At 59.0% G+C, this 18,406-nt stretch overlaps 1 pseudogene; it reads left to right on the top strand.

Annotated features, from left to right (window-relative positions):
* Positions 1-1,085: 1,085 nt before the first annotated feature.
* Positions 1,086-14,477, top strand: LOC141576711 (tensin-3-like; annotated as a pseudogene).
* Positions 14,478-18,406: the final 3,929 nt, after the last annotated feature.

The raw sequence follows: 18,406 nt of genomic DNA, 5'->3' as shown, positions 1-18,406 counted from the left end.
TCCGGTCCCCAGTGCAGGTGGGAGAGGCTGCCGGTCCCTCCGCCGTGTCAGGGTCACCCCAGGCCCGGTCCCTCCGCCCCTCCCCACATGCTGTGTGCAAGCCCCCACCTGGGGGCCCCGTCCCGCCCGCGGGGCTGGGGGCAGCCCCACGGAGAAGTGCAGAAGGAACCCCGTGTCTCGCCAGGCCAGGAGGTTGGGGCTGGAGTCGGTGCGTACGGGGCTGGGACAGGGCGTTTCCCAAGATGAGACAGGCTTCCTGCTCTCCCGGGTTTGTGTCCCGGGCCCTGACCCGCTGCAGACAGGGCTGCAGGCTCCACAGAAAGGCGGTGTTACAGCTGCCGTTCTGCACTGCATTACGCTTCAGATTGCTAGTTGTCTTTCTATAAAAGGTGCAGGTCTGTGAAGGAAGCTCTGGGCTCTGCTCCTCTCTGGGCACCATCAGGGTTGCCTGAGGTTACCACCGCCCTGACCCATCGCTCTTTCTTCCTGTGTCATCAGTGGAAGGCCTGCGAGAGCCAGGCTTCAACCCAGAGGCAAGGCAGGGAGGGATGTTCTTGTTAAGTGACAGTCAGCGCTCACCTGGGGCGGGTGGAGAGCGCGGGGCCAGGCTCAGCCCTTGGCCCTGACCAACAGGTGACCGCCACACCGAAAAGGGGCTCACAGCCCCACCTAGGTGGGAACCGCTGACCAGAGCAGCCACATCTTCCCCAACCACCGGATGGAGGGCCACCCGTGGCCACATCTTTACCGTTCCCTGGGGCAGAGAGGGAAATTTGTAGTAAACATGCAGTGACTTTGGGGTCACATGCGCAGACTTGGAAAGTGCGATCAGAAACTTCTTTCCTTCTGTTGAAAGTTGACAGTGTCCTTTCTAATATCGCAAGAAATGCCAGGCCGGGAGACGGCCCAGGTGGCCTCCCTTGGTGCTGGGCGCCACTGCTTGTGGGGACATGCGGTCTGGGCGTGTGTGCCTGTTTCCTGGTGGGGGTGTCACGGGGGCTTTGCAGGTGCTGTGGGGTTGACGGGGGTCATATGTGTACTATGTGTGTGTACATGAAAGCCGCACCTCTGTCTGGTGACCCTGCAGACCCCGGCCATCACCGGGTGTGGCCGTCGGAGAGGCAGGCCATGGTCCCCGCTGCGCACACACTCACACCTCTTTCCCTCCTGCAGCCATCGCCATGCTGAAGGACAAGGAGCCCAGGGCCTTCATCGTCAGGGACAGCCACTCCTTCCGGGGCGCCTACGGGCTGGCCATGAAGGTGGCCATGCCCCCGCCCTCCGTCCTGCAGCTGAACAAGAAAGGTGGGTCCCGGACGGCTCTGCTCAGCCCCACCTGCTGCTTAACCTTCCCGCCCATGCGGCCCTGGGGACAGGAACAGCCCTCACGGGTCTTCTCAGCATTTCCTGTCTCGGCTCTGTTTTAGGAAGTGCTGCCCAGCTCAAGAACGGAGGTTAATTGTCAGCTTTATTTTTCTGATTGCTCTGAGCAGGTGACCCAGCCCATGGGTCAGATGCCGGACACGGTGCCCACTCTCAGCCTGTCTGCCTCAGTCCCTCTGACTTCCGAGCGTAAACGTCTAATAAGTTCCCCTGTCTTCTCCCTGGCTCTCTGTCCAGTGCACACAAGCACACGTGTCCTCCCCTCTTACACCAGAGGCGGCTCACCACATGCCTGGCCTTCGTTCCTCCTCCCAGCCGAGCGTTCTGGTGGATTGAACGCGAGCCGGTGCGGGCCTGGTGTCACCAGGTCACCCCTCGGGGGAGAGGACGGAGCCTTCCGCCCTCCGGGCCAGGGCTTCGGCCGGTGCCGAGGGCCAGCGGGTACCACGTGGTTCACTCGGGCCTCTTGCTCTGTAACGGGCGCTCCGTGGCTTGACATCGTCAGGCCCAGGGAAGTGCGTGGTGCCTGCGCACAAGGCGAGCGTTGTCCTGCACCTGGTGGGTGTGCAGTGGACCCAGGCCGCGGGACTGTGGGGAGCCCGCCATGCCCTTCCCTCCCCGGGCATCGTAACCCAGCACCACTGTTCCTTCGGGGCCCCAGGTCCCCCGGCTCCGCCCCGCGAGGCCCGTCCAGCTGGCCCCGTGTCCTGTTGGTGGCCCCCCGGGAGCCTGCAAGCCACCAGCTCCCGGGAACAGCAGACATGCTGTGCTCGGCCTGGCCTCTTCCCAAGAACCCTGGTTCTCTGCCGGGAGCAGTGCCTAGAAACCGAGCTCCAATCACCAGGTTGCCCTTCGCTTCTGACTCTTGGCTTCCCTCCAGACCAGAGCTGGGGAAGACACCATTTTTAAAAATTCCTGAACTAAAGCTGATGCCACCAGCTCGCATACAGGGTCACGAGGTCCTTCCTCGCCTTCTCCCTCGGGGACAGGCTTGGCTTCCAGCAAATCAGTTTACGTCCTCCCTTCTCTGACCCCTAACACTTACTCTCATTTTTCTTTTTCTGTCACCCTCCTCTTTGCCTTTTTTTTTCTTATCGTTATGCTGCAAACGCTAAAGAATGGGAGTTTTTTTTTTTATGGGAGTTTTTTTTTACCTCTCTTTCCCCCTAAACGGAGATTGTGGATGTCAGCACGTCACATGGCTCTTCCGGGGGGCACCTGGGCTCGCCTGGGGGCAGCGGGCATCAGAATAAGCAGGTTCTGAAGCCCCGGTGTTTAAAAAAGGTGCCGCTGCCCGCTTCCCTCAGACTCATGCCCAGCACCCAGTCCTTGGGTGAACTCTTTGCTTAAAGCTTCCTGGTGGAAAAGCGCCTGGAGTGAGTTACACCCTGCGGAATGTGAGACTCGGTGGCCCAGGGGTTATCAGGACGCAGGTGGTGGATGTGTGCACAGCAGCGGGGAGGGGCTGGGAAGGGGTGAGCCCGGGGCCGTGGTTGGAAGTGAGGGAGGGAGATGCTGTGTGCACACCAGCCAGGAGAGGGGAGCCTGGGACGGGAAGGAAGGAAGGAAGGAGGGACCACCACACACTCACTCCTGAGTGGAAACCAGGGCTTCTGGAGCTCAGGAGCTGCGTCGGCTTGACTGGGGGATGCAGGCGCTGGGCTGCAGGGAAACCCGTGGCTGACAGTTACAGCAGGAGTCTGGAGGCAGGAGTCAGAGCCCCGCAGCTGCCCAGCTCCTCTGTCTCCGCTGAGGCTTTTAAAGCGAGGCCACCTTTACCCCTCCTGCGTGCATCGCCTTTCAGGGAACACAGACGGTGGTGTGTAACTGTCCCCTCCAGGTGTGCAACCCGCCCATCTCTCAGGCTGACCTGCCTCAGCCTTGAGGCAGAGGCCACAAATAGGGGCTCTTGCAGGGGCAGACATCGGGGCTCACCGGCTTCGCCCGGCCCCTGGATGTGGCATTTGGATTTCAGAGCCCAGGGACAGATCTGAGAGGAGAGCTGGCCAAACCCGGAAAGAGGCCCACGGGTCCCCATGCCCCACTGGTTTCCCGGGGAGTGGGCAGCCATGGCGCACGGCTGGGTTCCCGCAGTCACTTCGTGCCCTGGAACCCTTCCTGCCGGCTACCTGTCCCGCGCAGTGCCGGCACTCAGATGGCTGATGCCGTCTCTGTGTGTAACATGCGTCACGGGAGCCAGCTGGTCCTGCGTCAGAAGCATGAGTGGTCATGCAGGCTCGTCCCCACGGAGGACCAGGAGCGCCGTGCTGGTCAGCGCAGGGCGGCGGCTCCTGTCCCTTCTGCTCATCTGTGCTTTCCCTCCCTGGACCACCTGCCGTTCCCTGGCGTTTCATGCTGTGCTTTCTCTCTGGGCTCGTGGGCCGGGTGAACGCAGGTGTGCGGGGGCCCGCCCTCCGGGGGCTCCTGCAGCTGGCTCGGGGCTCAGTTACCCAGGAGACTGGCACCACCCGGCTCTTTCCCGCAATGAGTTCTGGGGCATCATGCAGGGTCTGGGTCTCCCTGGCCTCCCGCTCAGGAGGGGAAGGAGCTGGAGTCCACATCACTGGCTCTTAGCTGCTTGTCCGGGTCCCTGGGGACGGTTCTGCAGGATGTTGCAAACGGTCCCCCGGGGACTCCCCAGCTCCAGGCATGGTCACTGGAGGCGTTCTGGCCGCCCATCCAGGCCATGACCCCCCCCAGCTCAGCTGCCTCCCGCGGGGCCGAGCTCTCCTTCCCATGTCCCCACCTTCCCAGGCGCTCGGTCTGTAAAACTTCTCTTCCTTTTGAATCTCTTGCCCCAGCTGGAGACTTGGCCAACGAACTGGTCCGGCATTTCTTGATCGAGTGCACCCCGAAGGGAGTGCAGTTGAAAGGATGCCCCAATGAGCCGTATTTCGGTGAGTGGCCGAGAGCCCGTGGTCGGCGTCCTGAACCCACAAGCCCGTTCATAGTGGGAGCTGCCTCGGATCCCGCAGGCGGTGTGGCCAGTCCTTTACAGATGGGCGGGGGGTGTCTCTGCCAAGAACCAGCCGCAGTCCCCTTCCCCCGACCCTTCCCCACCTGCCACGCTCCTCAGTTATTGAGGCTTTGCCCAGAGCCCCCCAGTAACAGAGCGTGCGCGCTGCTGAAGATAGAAGGGCCCCCTTTCAGAAGGTGCAGTGTGCTAATGCCTCTTTTGTCTTCGCCCGTCCGCAGGGAGCCTGACGGACTTGGTGTGCCAGCATTCCATCACGCCCCTGGCTCTGCCCTGCAAACTGCTCATTCCAGACAGAGGTACGCTGCCGGCTGCCCCAGGGCCGCTCTGGTTGGCTGGGTGGGCTCGCCCGCCCGCACAGATGCAGTGAGAACTATCAGACCGGAAGTTCCTTCTGCTCCCACGCTGGGGGTCCGCCCTGAGTAGCCCACCCCAGTCACGTAAGAGGTGGTCCCTCTGCACACACAGCCCTCGGTCGTATCTTCACATCGTGGGCTTTGGGAACAGTTTCAGTGGAGCAGAGACCCGTGGCTCAAAATTACAACATGCCTGGACTCAGGGACCTTCAGGGCCATTTACGTGTGAGTTTTATAATTCTGCACGATCACCAGCTGTTGATATTGTTGGCCAGAGGTGTGGGAAGGGCTCGGCTCTTTCCCTTGGTGTCTGTCTGAAAACACCCACAACACAGATTTAACACAAAGTGGCGTCCACTTCCCCGGATAGCCTCGAGGTCACAAATTGCATCATGGTCCAGAAAGACGATTCGTTTAAAATACAGGCAAAGCTGACTTGCTTTCTAAGATGCAGTTGTTCGTCTCCATTCACCCAGAGACGAGGAGGGTGTTTCACTGGGCTGCACCTGCCCCGGACATGGTGATGGTTTCTCCAGGCTGGGCTGTTTTCGCCTGGGGAGACCCCTCTCTCCGCGAGCTCAGTCACGGGCTTCCCCGCTGTCACGAGGGTTCTTGCCGGCGAGCCGGACCCATGTCTGTGTTTTCTTGCTCCTCCCGGCAGATCCGTTGGAGGAAATAACAGAAAGCTCTCCCCAGACCATGGCCAACTCCGCGACGGAGCTGCTGAAGCAGGGGGCAGGTGGGTCCCTGCTGCGTCCCCCAAACCTCCCGGTCCTGGGCACTGCCGGGCTCCTTTCCTCCCCGTGCATCCCGGGAGGTTTCCGTTGGGAAGCTGCACTGGGGCTGGGGGGCCCAGGGGTCGGGGCGGCAGGTCCAGGACTCCGCAGGCTGATCAGGACCAAATTCCGTGGAATCAAGGTCGAGTCCTGGGTTTTGTTCGGGGGGGTGTGGTGAGGCAGGGCGTGATGACCTGCCCCTCCAGCTGCAGGCGTGCAGATGTGCACGTGACCAGTGAGTCCACAGAGGGACTCACGCTGCCCCCAGCCCAGGCTGACCCCAGGCGGCGACTCCCCGGAGCACTGTGTTCTTAGTAACAGGCTTTATTTTTCAGCACAGGTTTAGGTTCACAGCAAACCTGGCAGGAAGGTACAGGGATTTCCCATGTGGCCCTGCCCCCACACGTGCACAGCCTTCATCCCAGTCCCTGAGCCTGCAGGGGCCCGTCATCGTCACCAGCGCCCACAGTTTACACGAGGGCTCCCTCTCGGCTGTGTAAGGACACGTGTCCAGCATTGCTGTCCCACAGAGCAGTGCCTCCGCGCTCCACCCACTCGCCCCCCTCCCTCACCCTGGCCACCCCTGGTCCTTGATGGCCCCGTGGTTTTGCCCTTTCCAGAGTGCCGCATAGTTGGAATCATACAGCACGTAGCTCTTTAGACTGGCTTTCTTCCCTGGGTCATATGCATTCAGGACCCCTCCATGTCCCTTCACGGCTCTGTGGCGTGGTTCTTTTTATCACCAAATGATATCCCATCGTCGGGACGGACCACAGTGTATTTGTCCATTCGCCCGCTGAAGGACATCTTGGTTGTGTCCACGTTTTGGCAGTTGCAAATAAAGCTGCTGTAAACAGCCACATTCAGGTTACGACGTGGACATAATTTTCATCTCCTTTGGGTAAAGACTGGGGAGCCCAAATGCTGGATCGTAGGGTAGGAGTGTGTTCATTCTGTAAGGAGGCACCAAACCGTCTTCCAAAGTGGCCACACCGTTTGCATCCCCACCGGCAGTGCTGAGTGTCCTGTGGCCCCACGTCCTCCCCAGCGTGTGGTGGCGTCTGTGTGCTGGGTCGTGGTCCCTCTTGTTGTTTTGATGGCATCTCGTTGTTTTAATTTCGCATTTCCCTGGCAACATTTGACATGAAGTGTCTTCTCAGGTGCTCATTTGCCATCTGTGTGTGTGTCTTCTTCGCTGAGATGGCTCCGAAGGCTGTTTGTCCATTTTTAAATAAGGTTGTTGTTTTCCTATTGTTGAGTTCCGAGGGCTCTTCGTATGTGCTGAATACAGTTCTCTGTGCGATTTGTCTTTTGCAAATACTTTCTCCCAGGCGGTGGCTGGTCTTCCCGTTCTCTTGACAGTGTCTCTCTTGGGGCAAAAAACGTTTTGTGGGAATGAAATCCATTTTTCAGTACTTCCCTCCATGGATCGTGGCTTTTGTACTGTATCTAAAAATCATCACCAAACCAAAGTCATCGAAATTTTCTCCTTTGTTGTCTTATAAGAGTTATAGTTTTGGGTTTTACACTTAGGTCTACGTTCTATTTTGAGTTAATTTCTGTGAAGGGTGGAAGGTCTGGGTCCAGATTCATGGTTTTGGACGTGGATGTCCGGTTGTTTGAGCCACATTTGCTGAAGAGACTGTCTTTGCTCCTCTGTCAGAGATTGGTTGGCAGTGCTTATGTAGGTCTGTTTCCGGGCTGACCGTCCTGCTCCATTGATCTGTCTGTCTGTTATTTCACGAACACCACACTGTCTTGATTGCTGTAGCTTTTGAGTAAATCCTGAAGGCGGGTAGTGTCAGTCCTCCAACCAAGGTCTTCCCCTTCAGTCCCGTGCTGGCTGCCCTGGGTCTCCTGTCTCTCCGTAGATACTTCAGAACCAGTCTGTTGACGCCCACAGAGTATTGGAATTTCAGTGACTCCACAGATCAGCTTGGGGAGAAACGACACTTTGACTCTGTTGAGTCTCCCTGTCCATGAACATGGGACATCTCTCCATTTATTTAGTTCTTTGATTCCATTAGTGGGACTTTAGCCATTTTCCTCATATAGGTCTTGTACCTATTTTAGCAGATTTACACCTACCTATTTCATTTTGAGCGAGGTGCTAATATACACGGCATTGTGGACTTTTTTTTTAATTGAAGTATGCTCAGTTGCAGTGTGTCAATTTCCAGTGCACGGCATCACGTTTCAGTCATACACGTACATAAGTATATTTGTTGTCATGTTTTTGTGCATGATAGGTGTTTATAATTCCACATTCCACTGTCTTCTGCTGGTGTCCAGGAAAGGGACTGACTTGTGTGTGGTCACCTTGTACCATGTTGTGTGTGGTCACCTGCAGCCTTGTGCAGTAGCTCACTCTTCTCAGGCCAGGTCACTCCTGCAGCATTGGGTGCCCAGCTAGTGACCCCAGCTTGAGAGGGTTGTGGATGAGCCAGAGACCACAGGGCTGTTGCGGGTCTGCGGCTCTGAGGGACGGACACGGCTGGAGAGGACTAGGGGCCCCATGACCTGAGATCCCCGGTTGGAGGCCTTTCCCACAAGGTGGACATTGACTCTCAGAAGTGCTGGTGAGGGAATCCCTGTGTCTGTGGGAGGCTGGACTAGGCTGCCCCCGTTCTCCACCTTTCTCTGCCTGTGGAGTTCTTCGTAGCTATGACTCCGGAAACAAAGGAATATGCAGGAAACAGGCATTTTCTTGTTGCTTCCTCTGCCCAATGTGCATCATTCTTCTGTGCCGGTTTTCTCAGCAACGCTGCTCAAGTAAAACCTCTCTGTTTTCAAAGGAGACTTTTAGTGCTGGACTCTCTGTAGACCATCCTTAAAGGATACGCTCTCCGTGGCCAGAACAAAGGTGACAGGAGTTTGCCCAAAATAGCGAACACGCTAGAACCGAGACCCCGAAAGGCAGCAGGGGTCTGTGTCAGTCCCAGTTCCGATCCAGGCCTGCCGCCCCCGCAGGACCCTTGGCCTGCAGACGTCAACATTATCGTGATAATCTCTCCCCAAGTCAGTAGCCACAAAGGCCAGATGAGCAGGTGCCGAAAAGTCCCTCGGGGACCAAAACATGGTCACATGAACCGCCGTGCCCCTGCCGCTCTGCTTTTGTGTAAAAAGGCTTCTCCTGGCCCAAGAGGAATGGCCATCCTCTCTGCAGGGCCCAGTTGAAAGGGCCAGTCCTGGGTGACAGCCCGTGGCAGCTTGGAAGCTGCGTCCCCACGGCAGAGGCCATGAGCTCGCCGCCTGCGCCTTGTTGCCGGGGGTCATCCCCACCCAGGTGCCAGGGCAAATTACGCAGCAGGTGGACAGTCGTCCGGGTCTCCTTGGCCCCAGACAGGGTGACTCTCACACTGGCCTTGGGGCAGGTGTGTCTCTGGGTCGCCACTGTCCAGGCCGGTGGAATTAGGAGCAAAGGGCGTTGGCCTCGGCCGCACCTCACCCGGGCCGCGGGGATGTGCGGTTCACATGCCTCCCCTCCGTGTCTTCCAGCCTGCAACGTGTGGTACCTGAACTCCGTGGAGGTGGAGTCCCTCACCGGACACCAGGCCATTCAGAAGGCCCTGAGCATCACCCTGGTCCAGGAGCCGCCCCCCTTGTGCACGGTCGTGCACTTCAAGGTGTCGGCCCAGGGCATCATGCTGACGGACAACCAGAGGAAGTGCGTGTGCAGGGCGGCAGGGGCGGGCGTGGAAGGTGTCATTTTTGCAAATGCAAACATCTTTCAAGTCGTTTCTGAGAAAGACTCAGACTGTGATAGGAGCCACTCCCCTGCCCTTCAGTGTCACTGCTCCTGGCTGGAGGTCATCCCGTCCAGGCGAGCCTGTGATCTTTACGTCCACGTAACATCAGTGATTATGTAATAACATAGTAACACAAGGATGCTTGATGCTAACAGAAAGCATTCATTTCCTAGACGTGAGAGCGCGTCAGTACCGTCTGAACGCCCAGACGGCAGGCACCACCTCCGCCCCCGGGGCTTCCCTCTGAGCAGGGCTTCCGGCGGGACACCAGGGAGGGACACCGGGGAGCCTGGCCCGAGTGTGGGGGCGCGGACAGAATGGCGGCAGACGCGTTCCTCCCCTGGGCGGGGCCTCGGACCAGGGTCAGAGGCATTTCAGAGGAAGTTGCTCTTTGTTATGCAGATGGCCTTGCTGACCAGGGGGCCATGCCATCAGCCCTAAAGGTGGTGGCAGGAGCTTCATGGGGCAGTGGTGGGTTGGGGGGGGCCGGCAAGGAGCACGGCTTCTTTCTTCAGAGCATCTCTGTTGCTCCCAGCTGCGTGCTCTTCCTGTGTCTCTGGCTTCCCTGTGTCCTGATAAATCTGCGGGGGCAGGCTGCGTCCACTGCACTCAGAGTCCTTCCTGTGGCTAGAGACGGGACTGAACTCACTGGCTGATATGGGCAGAGGGCCTGGGTCCCCGGTGACAGCCAGCCTCGGGGTCCCCAGATGCCTGGGCTCCGCCTGTGCCCTCCCTGACGCTGGCCCCTCCTCTCTTGCCTTCTCCTATGAGAGCACAGCCGCCAGCCTCTGGGGACACCACCATGCTGGACTGTGTCATGGAGCCTCATGACCCCAGGCCCATAGGAGCAGGGCAGGCTGTCAGGGAAATGGGGACCTGGGACCATGGACAGAGGGGTCCCCTGGGGAAACGGGGAGCCAGGACTGAGGACAGAGAGAGGGGTCCCCTGGGGGCTCCCCCGCAGCTGTGCGGGGCCCCTGTTAGCAGCACGTCCCTGGGATTTCCTGAGCACAGCCCTCGACAGTTTGGCCCCTGTCCTGGGGCTGCGGCTGGCTCTTCACATGCTGTTTCACAGGCCAGCATCCAGATTGGAGACCGGGGTGTTCCCCAGGGGTGAGGGCAGGCAGTCGGGCGTCACTCCCTGTGACCTGTCCCCCACACGCTCTGCAAAGAGCCCCTCACCCAGGCCCTGCCCACTTTCCTAGAGCGCCAGCTTCAGGTCTGCTCACTTCCAGTGGGTGAAAACGCAGAATACGCTTCTGCCCCGAATCTCCTCGTGGGGGCCCCAGTGCCTCACTGTCCCCGGGACACCCAGTGACGGGCTCGCCCGCCTGTCCCCCACAGGCTCTTCTTCCAAAGGCACTACCCCGTGAGCAGCGTGATCTTCTGCGTGCTGGACCCCCAGGACAGGAAGTAAGGAGTGTGTGTGTGCCAGCCCCGTGCCGCACCCGCCGGGCCAGGGGCCTGAACCTCACTCTCCCTTGCTCTCTGACTTGCCAGGTGGATCACAGATGGCCCCTCCTCAAGGTATGTCGCCAGCGGTCTCCACAGCCTCTTAGTGGATGGTTGCCTCTGAAGCTGAATTCTTTCCCAGATGCCCAAAGAGGAAATGACCCCATAACGCCAACGGGTTGGGGTCTGGCTTTAAACAGAAATGAAAGTGTTCGTAGACAGAAAGTGTCCACAAAGGGTTACCTTTTCTGCTTGCTCTTTGAGCAGTATGTACGTCCAGCCCATAAGATACAGTACAGAGAGCATGGGGCGGTTGGCACAGCATTTCCAGCCTGGCCGTGGGGCCTTGGACCCTCCAGAGCCGTCTGCATCATTCCCCCAAACATGACTGCCACGGCGTCCAACCTCGGGGGTCCCCTTCCAGGATTCCGATTTCACACTCCTCATTTGTCTGGGCATCTGATAAAGTGCCGGGCAGGTGGGGCGTGACCCCCCAGCTCTGGCCAACAGGGTGGACGGCACTCCCCGCTGCGTGGACGGGGCCGCCCCAAGGGGGCCACTTGGCACCATCGGCCAGTCCCTCCCTTGGCATGGAAGCCACTCGGCTTATACAAAAAGATTCCCCATTTCCCTGAGAAGGAGGAGAAGGACTTTTGCCAAGGATTTGGATTCAGATAATGGTAGTTACTGTGTTAAGTCAGGGCTTGAGAAACCCTGTTCAGATAAAGGCTTCAATTCTAAGGAAAATAGTTCGACCGTGCCGTTCTCTCAGTGTCCTCTCCTGTGTGTAGCCTGTAACTCAGGAGCACGCGGCCTGAGAAGGGGGCCCTGCTGTGTTTTCACCCCCCATCCGCTGGCCCGGGTGTGGGAGGAGTGTGGGCATCGGGCAGAGCCCACCGGCATCCACACCATCTCAGGACCAGAGCTGGGATGTTGTCACTCACGAGGTCTGTGAGGAGAGACCAGGTGGCCCCTTAGGAAGAGCCAGGTCCTCCCCTCCAAGACTCAGGTGAGGCGCTCAGGAGCCGTGCAGCGTCTGGAGGGCTCTGGCCAGGCCTGGGGTAGCCGCTGCAGTGCAAGTCCAAACCCTGTCCCTCGGGCTCCTCCCCTGTGACACCTGGGCTCAGCCCCACCCCCACAGGGTCTGGGAGGTGGAGGGAGGCGGGGCAGGTGGCTGGCGGGCTGGCGCCTGGGATGATGCAGTGGCCGGGAGGGGGAGCAGAGGCTGGCACCCGATGGGACGAGGCCCGCTGCTCGCTGACCCGCGTTCCTTTTGCAGGGTCTTCGGTTTCATGGCCTGGAAGCAGGGCAGCACCACGGACAACGTGTGCCACCTGTTCGCGGAGCATGACCCTTAGCAGCCCGCCAGCGCCATCGTCAACTTCGTGTCCAAGATCATGATCGGCTCCCCGAGGAAGATCTGAGCCTCGCACCGGAAGACCCCAGAGGGGCCGGCTGTGCCCCCGACCTCCCCAGCCCAGGAGGGAAGGGGCCCCTCCAACTTACACACCAGAACGAGCCACCCCACGGCCCAGTGGCCTTCCCGGAAAGACACGTTTCTGCCACCCAGGGCCCCAGCGGAGGAAGACGGGCGCCGGATGGGCTCCCAAAATTGCGTTCTTACATCTACGAGGGGAGGGGAGCCCAGCCCACTTGGCAGTGGCCCGAGTGGCCGCTGTGCCTCGGGGTAGCCGTCTCGGGGGGCTTCTGTCCAGCGGACACCCTGATGCCTCTGTCCTCTGGCGATCACCACGGAGAGGCTGATTGGTGGGCCTGAAAAGGGGTGCATGCCTAATGGAGGTTCGTGCAGGTCAGGCCCTCCGGATCACTGGGGCGTGAACAAGGGGTCGGCGTGATGGGCGGCGAGGCCAGGAGGTCCCTGGGTCCCCGTGGAGGGACTGCCTCTGCCTCCGCTCGCCCAGCTCTGAATGGCACGCTGGGCCATGAGGGGAACACCGTTTCCATAAAAGTTACGTTTTACTTCTGCCAAATTATTTATGGGAACAGTTTGCCAGTGCTGTGCAGTACTGGGGTCCAGTTACTGCCGCCTCCCCAGCTGGGTTCTCGGCGGAGCGTCTGCCCCGGGGCGGGTCACCGAGATTTGGAGGCTGTGGGTCCCCACTGGCGATGCTGTGGGCCGTGGCTGCTGCCCGCAGCCTTTCCGAATTCCTGACCACCCGCGCGTCCTTTCTGGGGAGGACGGTTCCAAGGGGTGGGACGCGCTTAGTTGTAGCCTCAGTCCCCACGCCGCACCGTCGTCTTGGGGTGGAGACTGCCCTGAGGACACTGCCCCGGGGACCTCTCGGTTGTCTTGTCCATGCCTGTTGGCTCCTGCCCGGGTCCTGCGTTCCGGCAGGAGGATGAGACCGGACGAGTCTCGGTCCTTCCAGGGAGCTCTGACTCAGCTCTGCTGCGTGTCCGCGGCCCGGATCAGGTGCGCTGTCTGCGCGGATGTGCGCACTGCAGTGCCGTGGTCCGTCCGCCCATCGGGTGGTGGTCCAAGGTCCCGCGGATGCCACAGAGCGAGAGACGGAGCTGGGCACCACCGTCTCCTTCCCCGTCACCTGGGCGCTCGCCCCCAGGCTCTCCCTCAAACAAGGGCCTCCCGGGCGCCTCCGCATCCCCAGTCAAGCACCAGCCCTCAGGTCACCAGGAATCACCGCAGCCAGCGGTCACCGCACAGGGCTTTGGAAATGTGCTTTGTGGACTGTTTCAAAGTGGGCAGAGACAGACTCGGCCGCGGCAGAGGTGGGATGGGCCGAACCGCAGTGGGCATCGAGCGTGTGCGCCTGCACGCGTGGGTGTGCGTGCCTGTGTGACTGTGTGCGCGCGAGTGTGTGAGAGCAGGCACTGAGTCCACTGTGTAGCTCCTATTAATGCACCAAACGCAAGTGCCTCATTTCTGTGCCAAATGTTTGCCTTGGTCTTCGTGGACCACCTTCCCTGCCACGTGGCTGCGTGGCCGGTAAGAAGATTGTACCGGCATCTTCGGAGGCCCGACGCCTTGGTCCTCAGCAGTGGCCTGTCTGGCATTTCCGTTTTCCATTCTCAGCAGGAATTCAGCCCAGGGGGCAGCAGTGTGCGCTGCCCCCAAGACCTGCCCCCCTCCCGAGATGCTCGAGCCCAAAGTCTGACCTAAGGGCCCCAGGCAGGTGCCTCGTCCTTCTGACAAAGCAGGAGCGGGGAGGATTGAGAAGCACGAACCCCGAGTCAGAGAGAGCTGGGCCTCCCTGGCCGAGCTTGTCCAGAGCATGCAAGCCACAGCATTTGCTTTATAGACTGACCAGCCGCTGAGACGCGTGCTCTCAGCACCCAAGGGTGTCGGAATGCTCCCCGCCAGCAAACGGCTCCCTCGGAGGTGACGGACCGAAGGGAGCCAATCCCTGGTTCCCGAGGAGCTGGTACGACAGTGTTACATATGCAGCCGCGAACTCTGCGCTCAGGCCTCGGGGAGCCCCACCCCGGGGCCCACGGGGAGGGAACGGCCCCCAGCATCCAGCCTCCAGGTGCCGGCGGGCACAGGGGCACTGTCCCAGGGCGCGCACAAGGCCCGCGCCCCGCAAGTGTCATAGCCAGGGTCCCTTAACCCACCCATTGACCTGTGCTGTGTCCCTCCAATGTTAACCTGTAATCTCCTTGAGTCACACCGCACCTGAGGGCCCCCCACCCGCGCATCCTCTGTGTCTGACCTCACCGCGCCCCCTTATCTGCCCTGCCAAGTAGTGAGTGTTTCTACTTCCGCCTTGTAAAGAGTGTACCCAGTATGTAAATGAACGTTCCACGATAACCCTCTGTATAGCGCTCTGCTCTGCTCTTTAAATATCGCTTCTATTCAGAGTGTGATAAAGTTATAAACTTGGTAAGCCTCGGGGAGGCAGGTGCTTGTTTGTGGTGTCGGATGGAAGCTTCCGGAAGGGTGTCTTGGGGTGTGGACGTGTGTGTGCACGCCTGGGTGTGCCTGCGTGTGTGTTTATTTGGGAGTTTTATTTGGGACTGTTTATGGGTCAGTAAATTCAGTTATACATTCGTGTGTGTTTTGCCTCCAGGATTATAGTCTGAGATTTCTGCCCAGCGACTTCAGAAAATTGTATTTGTAGGTTTTAAGTAGTGAATGATAGTAACTGGTTTTGATCATGGGTTCTGCTATGTTTTAGGTTTTTTTTTTTTTTTCTTTTCTTTTCTTTTCTTTTCTTTTTTTTTTTTTTTTTTTTGCTGCTACATTTTTCATGTTGGTATAAAGCTCGCTGTTCCAATGGCTGTGGGAGAAAGGTCCCTGCTTAGACCAGTGTCTGATGGGACTTCCCAGATGTCTGCTGAGTTTGTTGGTGACCCAGAATAGGAAAAGCCTGGTGGGTTCACCTAATCTTTCAACGGATGCTGGTGACAGTCTCAGCCAGCTCTCCTGGGTTAGCAAGGTTCACCCCACAGCGAGGCGGGGGCCCACTGTGCTGGCTTTCTGCCCGCTGGGGTCTGGAGCCGTCCTGAGCTTGACCTGCCTCCCCTGTTTGGTGAGGGCACGGGACCCTGCTGCCTGCCCTCCCTCTGTGTTCTGGAGCCTGGAGCTGCTCTGTCCCCGCAGGAGGCCAGGTGACCCCTGGGTGTGCCTGGACCTGGTCTGTGAGGGTGGGCAGTCACTGGGTGGCCCAGGCCCACCTGCCTCTCCTGGTGCAAGCTCTGCCACGGAGTGGGCGCCGTCCTCACCAGGTTCGGGCTGGGGGTGACCCTTCATATGGCTTAGAGCGGGCTGCTTCTGCTCCCACTCAGGAGAGAAACTGCCTGGCCCATGGCAGCCGTGGACAGATGGCAGCTGACCCCACCCGCAAACCTCAGGTCTCCACCCACACTGCATGACTGTGCTGGCATGGCCCTCTGGGCGCAGGCTCCGAGGACACTGTACTGGGGAGGGTGCCCTGCAGTGGTCCCCATGTCAATGCCAAGCATGGAAGGGAGGGCAGGTGGGGAAGGGGGGCTGAGTCTTGTCCACAGGAGGGTTCCACTGGGTCCTGGACCCTGGACCAGTGTCACAGCAGGGCTCTGGGCCTACTGTCTTTATGGGCACACTTTCAAGGACACAGTCTGGATTTGTCACAGTGGCTCCAGGCTGCACAGAGGACCATCGGAGACCCAGTGACCACGAGGCCTTGTGGAAGGACCCCTGCCTCATGCCAGAGTGTCATGCTCCCTGTTCATCACTGAGCCATCCACCCGTGATGCCCCCGGCCCCGCCCACTCGGGTCTGGATCTCTCAGGGACGGCCGGTCGCTGGCGGGTAAACGTTGGGTTGGACCCTTTATCATGTTTTTTTGTCTGCTAGAGGTTTGTGTGTGGTCTCGTGTCCTGGGATGAGGGGCCCATGGACCTGGGGGTCACATTTCAGAGCAGGGGCGATGGAGCTGGGCTCAGAGCTGAACCGAAGTGTCCAGGTGGACCTGGGCTTCAAGGAAGGGACATTTCATGACGTATCTGAACACACTGGAGCCTCAGGGCTATTGAACAGATAACAAGAAAAATGATTCAAGAGCAAATGTCTTTAAAGTTCCCCAGGAATCAGAGGCCACGGTCCCAGCCTGGGCAGGGGCAGCAGTTCAGGTGGGGTGGACTGTCCCTTGTGGGGATTCTGCCAACTGACCGAGCCCCTGCAGCTTGTCCCCAAGGACCTAAGACACCAGGGTGGTGCTGGGGACTGCCACTCTCTCCCCTACCGAGACCCTGTCTGCCTCTCAGGCAGCCCCACAGGGGCCAGTGGGAGACACAGCCCCAAACTGTGGAAAGACCAGGGCAGCCGACCTGTGTGGGAGCACAGCCCACGGCTGCCTGGATCCTGGGGCTACACCTGCCCAGGGCAAGCCCTGTGGACACCTGACACTTAACTGGGACCCAGAGTCTTCTAACACAACAGCCAGATCCCCAGGATACAACAGAAAAGGACCTGCTGAACCAGGAGTCAGGGAGTTCACAGCCCAAATGAGAAAAGACGGGAGCTGAGGAAGCGGGTGCTGGGATTGCGTGGCCAGGGAGGGGGGCGTTTAAAGCAACCGCAGAATCCATGCTTTAGTGAGCAAGTCTGAATGGAAAAGCAAAAACAGAACCCCAGCACAGTCACGAAGTCACGGAAAAACCGAAGTACGGAACTAAAATGCAGAAAACAAACTAAAAACCCACTGGGAACTCCGTAGCAGAGTGGAGATGCCGGATGAACAAATCCGTGACCTTGAGGACTGATGGATAAAATCCCTGATCTGAACAACAGAGGCTTAAAAAAAAGTGAGGGGACCTGGGGACAATCATGTGAGTCACTGAGTTCCAGGAGGTGGGGAGAAGGGAGGGTTGAGGAGTATCTGAAGAAATGGCCCCAAACTCTCCAAATTCAGCCAAAGACACAAACCTGTAGATTCAAGGAGCTGAGTGAACCCCAAACAGGGGAAACCACAAAATCCATGCGAGATTCACCGGAATCAAACTTCTGACAAGTAGAGATGAAGGAAGAATCTGGGAAGTAGCCAGAAAGAAGCGATGGTTTCCATGCACTGAGTGAAGGTGGGTTTCTCACATCAAAACACAGAGGCCAGAAGGAAATGACACATTTTTCGAGGCTGAAAGTAAAAGAAATGCCAGCTGTGAGGTCTCTGTCCAGTGAAACCGCCGTCAGGAATGAAGGGGCCATAAGGGGCCATTCTCAGGTGAAGGGAACCTGCAAGAATCGTCTTCAGCTGGCCTGCTCTTAACAATCTGCCTAAAAGACGTTCTTCAAGCAGAAATGAAACGGTGACGGGGAAACCTGGAGGGTCAGGAAGGAAGGAGGAAGGAGGGGGTACAGTGGACGCTGCTTTTCCTGGCGGGGATTACAAATAAGGCATGGCTGGCGATGGCAGCAAGAATTCCAGCTCCAGCCAGCACTCAAGCCTGGGACGTCTCAAAGTGAAGGAGGCAAAGGGACCTCAGTGGAGGTGGCACCTCCACACGTCAGCCCCAGTGCTGAAACCTGCTGACAAGGACAAATGGCATTTGTGTATGTTGTGAGATTCCACTAAATGATTGAATTAGCAATTCATCCCAGCTGGCCGTTCCAGGGCCTGTGTCCTCCCGGTGGCCCTGAGAAGCCATCCCTGTGCGCTGCCCCCCAGGGAGCCATCTCCTGTGAATTGGTCCCCTCCCCCTGCACTGTGACCTCCAATGGGACAGGAAGGCTGTGGCGGAACTGATGCCCGGGTCTCCCAGGACTTGTGCGGGAGGCGGTGGGTGAGCGCTCGCGGGCAGCCCCGCCCCCTGGTGGTCAGTGTGGCTTCACCGCAGCAGGCGGAACGCCGCGGACCCGGCGGAGCGGGAAATAGAGACAGCTGCCTTCATGCTGGAGCGTGGATGCTGCAGCCCAGCTGCGTTCACCTGCAAATCTCGGCTCGCGGGCGTAGTCACCCTGTGCCTTTGACAAGCTACGCGACCAGGCCAGTCTTCTCCTTTATCAGATGGGAACACTGCTTACGTGCTGTATCTTGAGGTCCTCTGTGCTCCCAGGAGCAGGCCGTGTGCGGGGCAGACACCGTATCCTCCTGGCTCTGCGGGAGCAGCCTCTGCCCCAGGAGAGGACTGTGCCCCAGGCTCAGAGGGCTGCTGCCCCGCCCGTATTTCTACCCCCTTGGCCACCAGTGGGCTCAGTCTGCTCTGCAGGGTACCCGTGAATGTGCTGTGCACAAATGTGTATGTGTGCGTGTGTGTGTG

Source organism: Camelus bactrianus, unplaced genomic scaffold (genome assembly GCF_048773025.1).
Source record: "Camelus bactrianus isolate YW-2024 breed Bactrian camel unplaced genomic scaffold, ASM4877302v1 HiC_scaffold_23, whole genome shotgun sequence".
Taxonomy (NCBI): domain Eukaryota; kingdom Metazoa; phylum Chordata; class Mammalia; order Artiodactyla; family Camelidae; genus Camelus; species Camelus bactrianus.
This window is presented reverse-complemented; position numbering and strand designations above follow the sequence as displayed.